The sequence below is a fragment of the Lytechinus variegatus genome, chromosome 12 (genome assembly GCF_018143015.1).
Source record: "Lytechinus variegatus isolate NC3 chromosome 12, Lvar_3.0, whole genome shotgun sequence".
In the NCBI taxonomy this organism is placed as follows: domain Eukaryota; kingdom Metazoa; phylum Echinodermata; class Echinoidea; order Temnopleuroida; family Toxopneustidae; genus Lytechinus; species Lytechinus variegatus.
The window spans coordinates 31,459,376-31,469,087 of NC_054751.1; positions in this window are offsets into that span (position 1 = coordinate 31,459,376).

A 9,712-nucleotide genomic window follows, 5' to 3' on the forward strand; every position below is an offset into this window, starting at 1 on the left:
CAAAAATATTTGTTTCTTCCTCAATAGTGCATGTGAATCTTCCGTTTCGAGTTTTAATCATGATTATAACATACTCGTTAATGATAATTATCTACTCATTCGATTTATATGCAGCACAATTTAATATTTGGATGTATTAATGGAAACGTTGCAGATACAATTTTAGGCTTTGAAAATTGAATAATTGCACACTCATCTCGTCTAGAAAAATGATAAATGATTTATTAGAAAAAAAACAGACATGACAAAGTCGTAGCTACAGTACATCATTAAATGGTACCTAGATAGAGAATCTGGATAAGATATGGGTATGATTCCTTTCTTTAGATCTTGATGTTTTGGGTGATTTGATCGGGTTTAATTTTAAATCCCCAAGATAACACATCAGGCATTATAATTGTTAGGGTTACCGTCCGTGTACAACATTTTTGTTTGTTTGAGGCATACCTCATTACAATGAATATACATACCCCCATTCCAGTCAGACACCAATACCTCATTATTCCTCATCAAAACATACAGAGCAACGTAGGACGTGGTTAAACTGAACCGGTGTCTAGGCAAATAGAATCCGGTGGCGATTTCAGTTAGTGGCAAATAAAGGCGGTTGTTTTTTTTTTATCCTAGTGTGTGCGTTTCCGTACTGTATATAGCCACCCTGAATGAATGAATTCTCCTTCTCACTTTCAGACTTTATAGTCAATGCCAGAATTGTAGAATTCTTACGAAACTTTCCCCTTGATAATCTTTCACTTACACGCTCCCACACACATCAACGTACCATCTTGTTTCATGTGTATACACCCTTTCTCTCTTTTTAAATCATATAACACAATGCAGATAAAAATAAACCAACTTTATTTGAACTAGTAACTATGAATCATAGATAAAAAGATACATAAATAAATATATGAATGAATGAATGAAAAAAAATTAATTAATACATACATGAATAGATAAATAGACAAATAAGTTTATTAATTTAATATTTAGTAAAAAAAAAATATGAATAAATAAAGTGATAGCACAATTCCTGTGACCGAATATGTCGATGAGCGATGAGACAGAGACTGTATAGGCGGGGTATCAAGTCTGCCGTAACACCTGAAATGACGCAACCAATTTGTAGCAGGCATTCCGAGTGGGATTGCAGATGTCAGTGTGGTTTAACTTTCATGCCAGGGAAAATTGGAAATGAAATCTCGAATGTTGTTTCTGGGAGGAATGTCCAAACACCAAGATGCTCATTTCTATCTTTGATCATTTGCTTTACGATGGTGAGTTGATGAAGGGTTTGCCATAACATGAGTGTAAGGAGGGGTAACTGAACTATGAAGATAGGTGGAAATAGAGTTAGTGATGATATTTACCTGAAGGTGATGCAAACTTTGGAAAGCGATAGCAAGTCGAACGAACTTGTCACATAATGCTCTATGTCTAACCTCCCAAGCTGTGATGAGCGTTGTTTCAGTGTATTCAGACAGCATTGTTTCAGAGAATATAGAGCAACCTAATGTTAAAGTAAATATATAAAACAAATTCCATTTGAAAACCATTCCTTTTCGTTATTGATTTGATCGTTAATTAGTTACCCAAATACGAAAGGGTGCAGCGGCGATCAGGCAGTTTTAATAGATTATTATTGTATTTAATTTTGTCCATTAAAAAAATGTGTATCATATGATTCGTCATGAGAATATATTTAAATTTTCAGTTGCCCTGTAGAATGGATATAAATTTCCTTTAAGATCACCTTTCCTTTCTTCAGAAAGCATTAAAGGAATAGCATATCATTTCCACCAACAACTGTATGAGACACAACCTGTTCCTACTCAAAGATCTCAAAGATAGCGAATGAAACTACATGTAGTTAAAAAAAACGAAACGTCTTATCAATAATGCTATGTTCCATAATAGAATCGAGATGAACCTTCTACGCTCGAAATGTCTTTTTAAACGATATTAAAAGTACAAACATGAGAGCTAGATGGAGCAAAAATTCCATGAGTCATTTATTTTATTCTTCTAATCTAATTCCAGAGAAACGTAATTAAACTAATTAAGATGCTCATTAAGTTAAGCACGTATCCCACCTATTGGTATGCGTTCGGGACAGGTGCGGATCAAGGATTATTTTCTCGATGAAAATTTGACAAGCAAAAAAACGGGGGATTTTCACCTAAAATTCAAGGACATTTTGTCCGCAGAAAATTAGACAAACCCCCTCCAAATAAAGGGGGAAAAGGGTCCTTACTTTCAAGGGGGGTGTACACTTGTCTTGAGTAAAAAACGGCATATTTACATTGCAATTTTTAGTATGGTCCTCAACGCATACATTCGTAATTCCGAAGCTTCGTTATTCCGAAGGTACGGATATTCCGAAGGTTCGTTGTTCCGAAGGTTCGTATTTCCGAAGGTTCGTAATTCCGAAGGTTCGTATTTCCAAAGGTTCATAATTCCGAAGGTTTGTTAATCCGAAAACGAAATGAGGTTCGTATTCCGAAGGTTCGTTAGTCCGAAAACAAAATGATTAAAGAACCTTATTTCGTTTTCGGACTAACGAACCTTCGGAACAACGAACCCTATTTCGCTTTCGGATTAACGAACCTTCGGAACATCGAACCTTATTTCGTTTTCGGATTATCAAACCTTCGGAATAACGAATCGTCGGAACAACGCCACAAATGTTCGGATTAACGAACCCTTTTACGTTTTCGGATTAACGAACATCGAGGTATATGTTTAGGAATTACAAACCTCGGAATAAAGAACCTTCGGAATTACGAAGTGTAACCGTTCTCAAAAGGGATCATGGGCCGGATGTACCCCTCCCCTCCATTGGTTCGGGAAAGATTTTTTAAAGTTCTTAAATTTATACTTTCCGAGTGATGTATCAATGTGCGACTTATAAGGTCGATATAAGTCTCAAAATATCACCCACATCCCCTCTAACCCCCCCTCCCCACTATACCTCCATCAATTTTATGGAGTATTCTTTCATTCCATAGTCAATGATACATTATTTCCTAAGTAAACGAACCTCTCTCGTTTCAATATGATGCAATGCATTCAGAGAGCATTATAGGGAATGACAGATATCATCGGATATACTCGAAGAATTTGATTCCATCATCTTTATTTTCCTCTTTACTCTCTACGTGTCCTCGTCCTTTATTTTCTCGATATTTCATCAGAAGTTCCCGAGTAAACGGATGCATTTTTCAATTGTCTGCTATATCAGTCATTTGCTTTCATACAATACAAATTCAAATTCTGTTGGAATGTAAATAAAAAAAAGAATGTTTATTGTGATTTACGATCCATTTTTATGAAGAGCAACAGAGACTCACTATCAACTTAAAGATTGAAAGTCAGGAACATTAATGTTTGATTGAGTAGGTTGGTATATTCATAATGAGGTATATTGCATTTTTATAGACATTTCAAAGAAATTGTAGTTTATTCTGGAAAAGATTGTTTTGAAACTAATTCAGAATCTAATTATCTTCAGGAAATAACAAATCATGCTAGTTTCATATCATCACTAGATTGCAAAGGATTGGTGCAATTATGTTTCTAACTGAATATTTACAATCTGATACTTATTTCAATGTGTACAGCCTAATTGAAATGGTTTTGTATCATGGCTGTATAATCTATACCCAAGTAAATTTTCTTTTGCATTTTAGTGCATAAATATCTATATAAATTATATGAACCTTAAAACACTATTTCCCAGTAGACTGACTGATTGACTAAACTTGAACACAAGCTGGCGCTCAATATTACAGTGATTTCTAACTATTGAGTACACTGCTTCTAAAATCATTGCAATCGAGATGATAATTGTTCAGAAAAAGCAGTGTGAAGACGAACGGTTTTTGCGTTAATTGATTAACTAAAGTTCATTTAACATCTCGAGTCGATCAGTTTGTCGGAAATATTAGCTAAGTGATCTTGAATAAAACAGTTTTTACTTGAGCATTCGACATTACTGACATATTGTCTTTTGTATAACCATATTTCTATCATCAAATCAAATTCATATGAACACATCGTTTTTGATAAAATATGTGGGGCAAATATTTGAGTGAAAATAGTACTACCTCATTTTTATCGACATTTTGATGAAATATTGTATGTTCATTAAAAATATGCATTTTTCTTCCCCGTTAGTTTCAGGTCTTGCGTAAATACACGTTCAGCCATAAAGAGCAAGTTTTTCCCTGACGTCAAGATGCTTTGTTAACAACAGAAAAAAAAATAGAGAAACAAGTATGGCGGTTTAAGAAAACTCTCAAAGAACAACACGGTTATTAATGAATATTTCTGTTTTAATTTGTGACGTCATACATTTATGCGAGCAGCAGGAACCATATTCCCAGTAAATTTAAATTCCACACATTCCTGTTTAAGTTGGTAGTTCATAAGGCATAACATGTTTTCCTATAGACCTGATAGACGCGATGCTGGTGAATCTAAGGATATATTGAATGCACAAATAAAATCATCTCTATTTTACATTACATTCGTTTTAATATGACATGTCGGGTAACTGCTCGCATGTGACATAGACACTATTCAAATTTGAAAATCCGCAAGTCTGCTGTTTTGTATTTGTCAGTTTGTTTGTTTGCTTGTTATTCTTTGAGGGACTTGATTACAATAATAATAATAATAATAATAATATTAATGGGTATTTAGAGGCGCTAAAAACAAAAAGTACCATAGCGCGTACAAAAGTAGGAAACATTTAATATTTGCAATGATTACTATACAATATTCAAGATAAAAAGGAAAATATTAATTATTGAGGAAAAAGGTATGTCTTAAGGGATGATTTGAAGCCAAGAACACTGGAAACATTTCTTATTGAAAGAGGGATAGCATTCCAAGTCTTGGCAGCTGCTACGGCAAACCTTTTTTCGGCAGAGGAGAGTTTTGACAAGGGAATGCAAAGCCTGCATGTGTCAGTGATTGAACGAAGATTACGAGTGGGTGTGTATAATTTGATGGTATTATTAAGATATTCAGGTGCTAATTGATTTAGAGTTTTGTATACATATAAACAGACTTTAAACTGAATGCGTTGGAATAGAGGTAACTAGTGGAGTTCCTTAAGTAGGGGTGTAGTATGAGTTCGGGATCCAAAGCCAAAAATACAATGGTTATCACTATTATCTTTCATTCTCCTGCTTTTGCTTAAGCCTATATAAGCTTCATTATTATGAATGAATCTGGTTGATGGTTGAGGAAACGTGTTTTCAGACAAAGGGATAATGAAACGGTCAAACAATCTTTCTGCTATGCAGGTTTTCAGTGTTTGAAACCCTTTATTTTACTAGTTTTATTTGGCGTCAATAGCAAATAGTCGGAAGAAGCAAATTGCAAAGACCTGATGAATGACGACTGATTAAATATTATCAACAGCGCCAGCTTTGTTCCAAGCTTCGTGAAATAAATTGACGCTTGCCAGATATTCTTTTTATTGAATTGATTTGGGAATATTTAAATGATTATGAAATGGTTAGTGGTATCTTTTTAAACAGTATTTGGGGAAATTCACATAATGAATAAATCGAGAACATGTCACAGTTGTTATGGCTGACATCAACACAATTGTAGTTCTATTTTTATTCACTTTTTAAAAGATTTCTTTGTATGCTCACTCTCCTTTCCAAAACTTTTGATAAGACCTCTTCCACCCACTCTTTCTTCTTGGGATGTACATGTACCCCTTTGTTTAATGAAGAAAATAATTGTTTTTCTGTCTTTTGGTCTACCGTATATATCTTCTTTTTGCCTTTCTTTATTTAATCAACCCTTTACTTTTTGACCACTCTCTCTCCTGTATGTATTTTATCACCACTTTCCGATCCCCCTTTCTCTCTTCCTCTCCTCATGTTGTTCTCCCCATGTCTCTCTCTCATTTCTTCCCTCTCTCCTCTCTCCATCTTCTTCCTCCATGTCCAAGCACCCAGCTCCCCTACCTTTTCCCCACATTTTGAATTTGAAATTAGAACCAAACCACACAACTTCATCGTAATCTACTTTCCTCCACAGTTTGCAAATTAACAAGCAGAATAAAGACACAAAGACGTAGGCCACCATACTAAAAAACAACTTTGAAATACACATCTGGCAATATTTTTAATTGTCTCTCACATGATTTGCATAAACATCATTGGCATCATTTACCATCACAGTGAAAACAAACTCATCAAACCAATTTACAAAATGACGGATTAAGAATAAAATGATAAGAAATTGAGCTGATCATCTTGCGTAATCTTTTTTTTACCTGAAAATAATCATAAATGTATATATACAAAAGCAGCATGACACCGTCTGTATCAAGTCATAGTATAACTAATGAACAACTTCATGCATACATATACAATGATTAGTACCATGAGTTGTATCAAGGATCAAGAGATAGATAAATTTGTGCATCAAAATGATTTCATCTGTGTAGAGTCTGTCTAAACATCTATTGACAGAGAAAGCTTGTCCTCAGCATACTCATCAATTAATGTCAGAGTTTCAAAGTGATTGAAAAACTTCATTTAAACTCTGCAGTTTTCATGGGAGCTCATTGCTAGTTTTGCTAGCTCTACTAATTACTTCTTATTCTCCAATTGGAATTCACCTTTCGTTTAAATATACATTCATTTCCCAAAGTTTCCTTGCGGTCCGTTCTATCTTCAATGTCTTAGGAAAAAGTGGTCCACTCTACAAGCCTCTCATGATGATCAACACTGGTGATGCATGCATTATGAAATGTATGAATTGCCATCAAACCAAAGTAACCAATTGCTTTCGTTGCAATACAACGAGTGTAGAAGACTTCTGAACTAACTCGCATGAATGTTTACAGGTGGTGTTGTCTTGGTGACACAAGCTGATACATCATCATACAATTTGAGCTTACATTGATATTGTTCTAGTGCATCTATCAATATAAATGATAAAAGTTCAAATGTCAGTCTGTAGTGACATAAACACTATCCCAACTTGCAAAGGTACTCACTGGTCCAAACTATTGATCAATTAAAGAGGGTTTCCAGAAGCACTGTTCCTGGTCAAATGTACTGTTGATAATAAAAAAAAACAACTAACAGATTTTATAACTAATGGCAAAATGTGTGGCAATGATACAAGCTAACAAAATATTTATCCTGCGAATTCAAGATATTTTCTAATGGAATGTATGTAACTGGAAGATTGAACCATATGTATGTGATGATCAAACTGAAGATAGAGTTGAGTAGCTAGTATTACCATAGCCATCTTCATTTCTTTACTACTGATCTACAGACAGCGAGCCACATTCTGGTAATCTTGTTAGTAGATAGTAACCATGGTAACAGAAAAGTCATGAAATGCTCATCACTAAGAATTATTAGTCAATAGTAAAAAAAAATATATAAAAAACTATAGTTTTCTGCAGTAATTCGGTCTTAATGTGCAGTGAATTATCTCTGATAAAATGTTTGTTACACTGTGTATCTTAAATGTAATTCAAACAACTTCCCAAGTTCCAGGAATTGGTGATGCTTTTAATATAATAGGTATACATCCACAACACAAGCTTTATATTTCTTGACAAATTTTGGCCATTGTGTCCTTTTTATATGAGTATACATCCTAGTATATATTTTGCGATTAAACAGTTTCAGGAGTGGAATATAAAGCAAATAATCACTTTTCAATCAGCAAGCAATATGAATGTATCCACTATCAATAGCTGTTTCTATGATCTTCACCAACAGTAGTCATCTGCTTCTGAACCACCTAAAGGCCTGGTCACACCGCCCAATGGTTGTTGGAGCGGTAGGGAGAGAAGGTCGAATTTCGCTCACAAAATTGGGGGGGAAAATCGAAATCAAATGGTGAACGGTGATGATTTTTTTCTCTCCGCTCCACGACCGCTCCAACAACGCTCGGGCAGTGTGACCAGGCCTTTACATTATAATACTATTACATTAACTATGTAGATAACCTTGTTATACCTGAGTAGCCATTAAACATGGATGACATGTAATAGGACACAATATGCTTTTATGTTGCTATGGATACTTTGATTTTCCTTTACACAATGATTCTTAACTTCTATTATGATGGATAATGCCCACATCATGCAAGGCTAAAAGATGGATAGTTATGTAACAAGCTTTGTAGCCATGAAAAATACCTTGTTATTCTATACCACTATCTGTCGTGTCAAGACATTGTCTTTTTATGTCATTTTTTACCCCAGTTTAAAGATCAATGTTAATCAGAGAAGTGAAAAATTTCCAGATCAAATATATTTTTTTAATAAGAGCATGCTAAAACAATGAACGATGATTAGATGTAAAAACACAATAATATTTTCCCTTGCATTGTGATATTAGCTTGAATCAAGCTACAGTGTATGTGCACAGATCTATCATGAATGAAGGCAAGTTTTAAGACATTAACTACTCCCTCGTTTCTCATGAATTTCTTCGAAATGCCTTTTAATTTCATAATGATAATACAATAGACTTACTTTTATGAAATTTGACTTTTTATATAGCTAATCAAAGTCACATAAACCTCAGCTAAAGTTTTGGTCATATATCGGATTCAGGCAATGTACGTCATATCTGCTTTCAAAGAATGTCCACACTATTTGAACATACAAGAAATAATATCAGTAATAGTACACATTATAGTTGTCAGGTTGCCAAGGAAATATATATCTTTTCTATGTAATTCAATGACTTTTCAGTACCATTATAATGCTCCACTTCAAGGTTGTTACATGAAACTGTTAACAAAACCTCTCATTATATAATACGCCTGAGTATATGTTACAACATACTTTATGGCAAGGTAAAAGTAGATCTTCTGTTTGCTTTGTACACACATTAACTAAAATATAAGCTTCATCTTCATTAGTGAAATATTTGTTTGATCTTTAAGCATGTTTGCACAAATAAACTTAATTATGTAAAATTTTCTGATTAATAATAAGCAACTGCAACATGAATTCGATAATATAACTTTACCATTCAATTTTATCCTACATGGACCATGATGTCAATTTCTATTTTCCATGATAATTATTTTATTTCCGACCAAAATAAATTGTTACATGAGTAAGGTGTATGTCAAAGGGGATAAAATTGTACAAGACAATTTTTCATTGATTGTTCTTTATTGTACCGAAATCATAAACAAATCTAAAATATAATTCAAAAATTTACATGTATGATCAAACTGAACCAGCAGTTTGATTCCCATGTTTGAAAAGAAACTTTAAAATTTAAGAAAAGCTTTCTTTTTTTCTTCAAACACCTTCCTCAATTCGAACATAAATAAAATATAATGATTAAATAACCTTATCAAGAATCTAAAATTCTTAGACAAATCTCATATTTAAACTTGTAAGATTTTCATGGCTTTATGACTTTGAAATCGTCATCGATGAACTTATGAGCAAATTTATACACATCAAATATAACAATTCAAACTTTACACTATCTTTGCCATTGCAGCAATCTTTAACAGATATGCATAACAAACTAAGAAATTAAAACAAGCATGCACGAATTGATATAACAATTTATATAAAAATCAACTTTTCATGTCAACTTTCATTACTACAAATTTCTCTGAAAAATCTATCCACGAGCAATGAAATTACATTCATAGACTACTAAGCATAGAACACTTGTAAGTATTA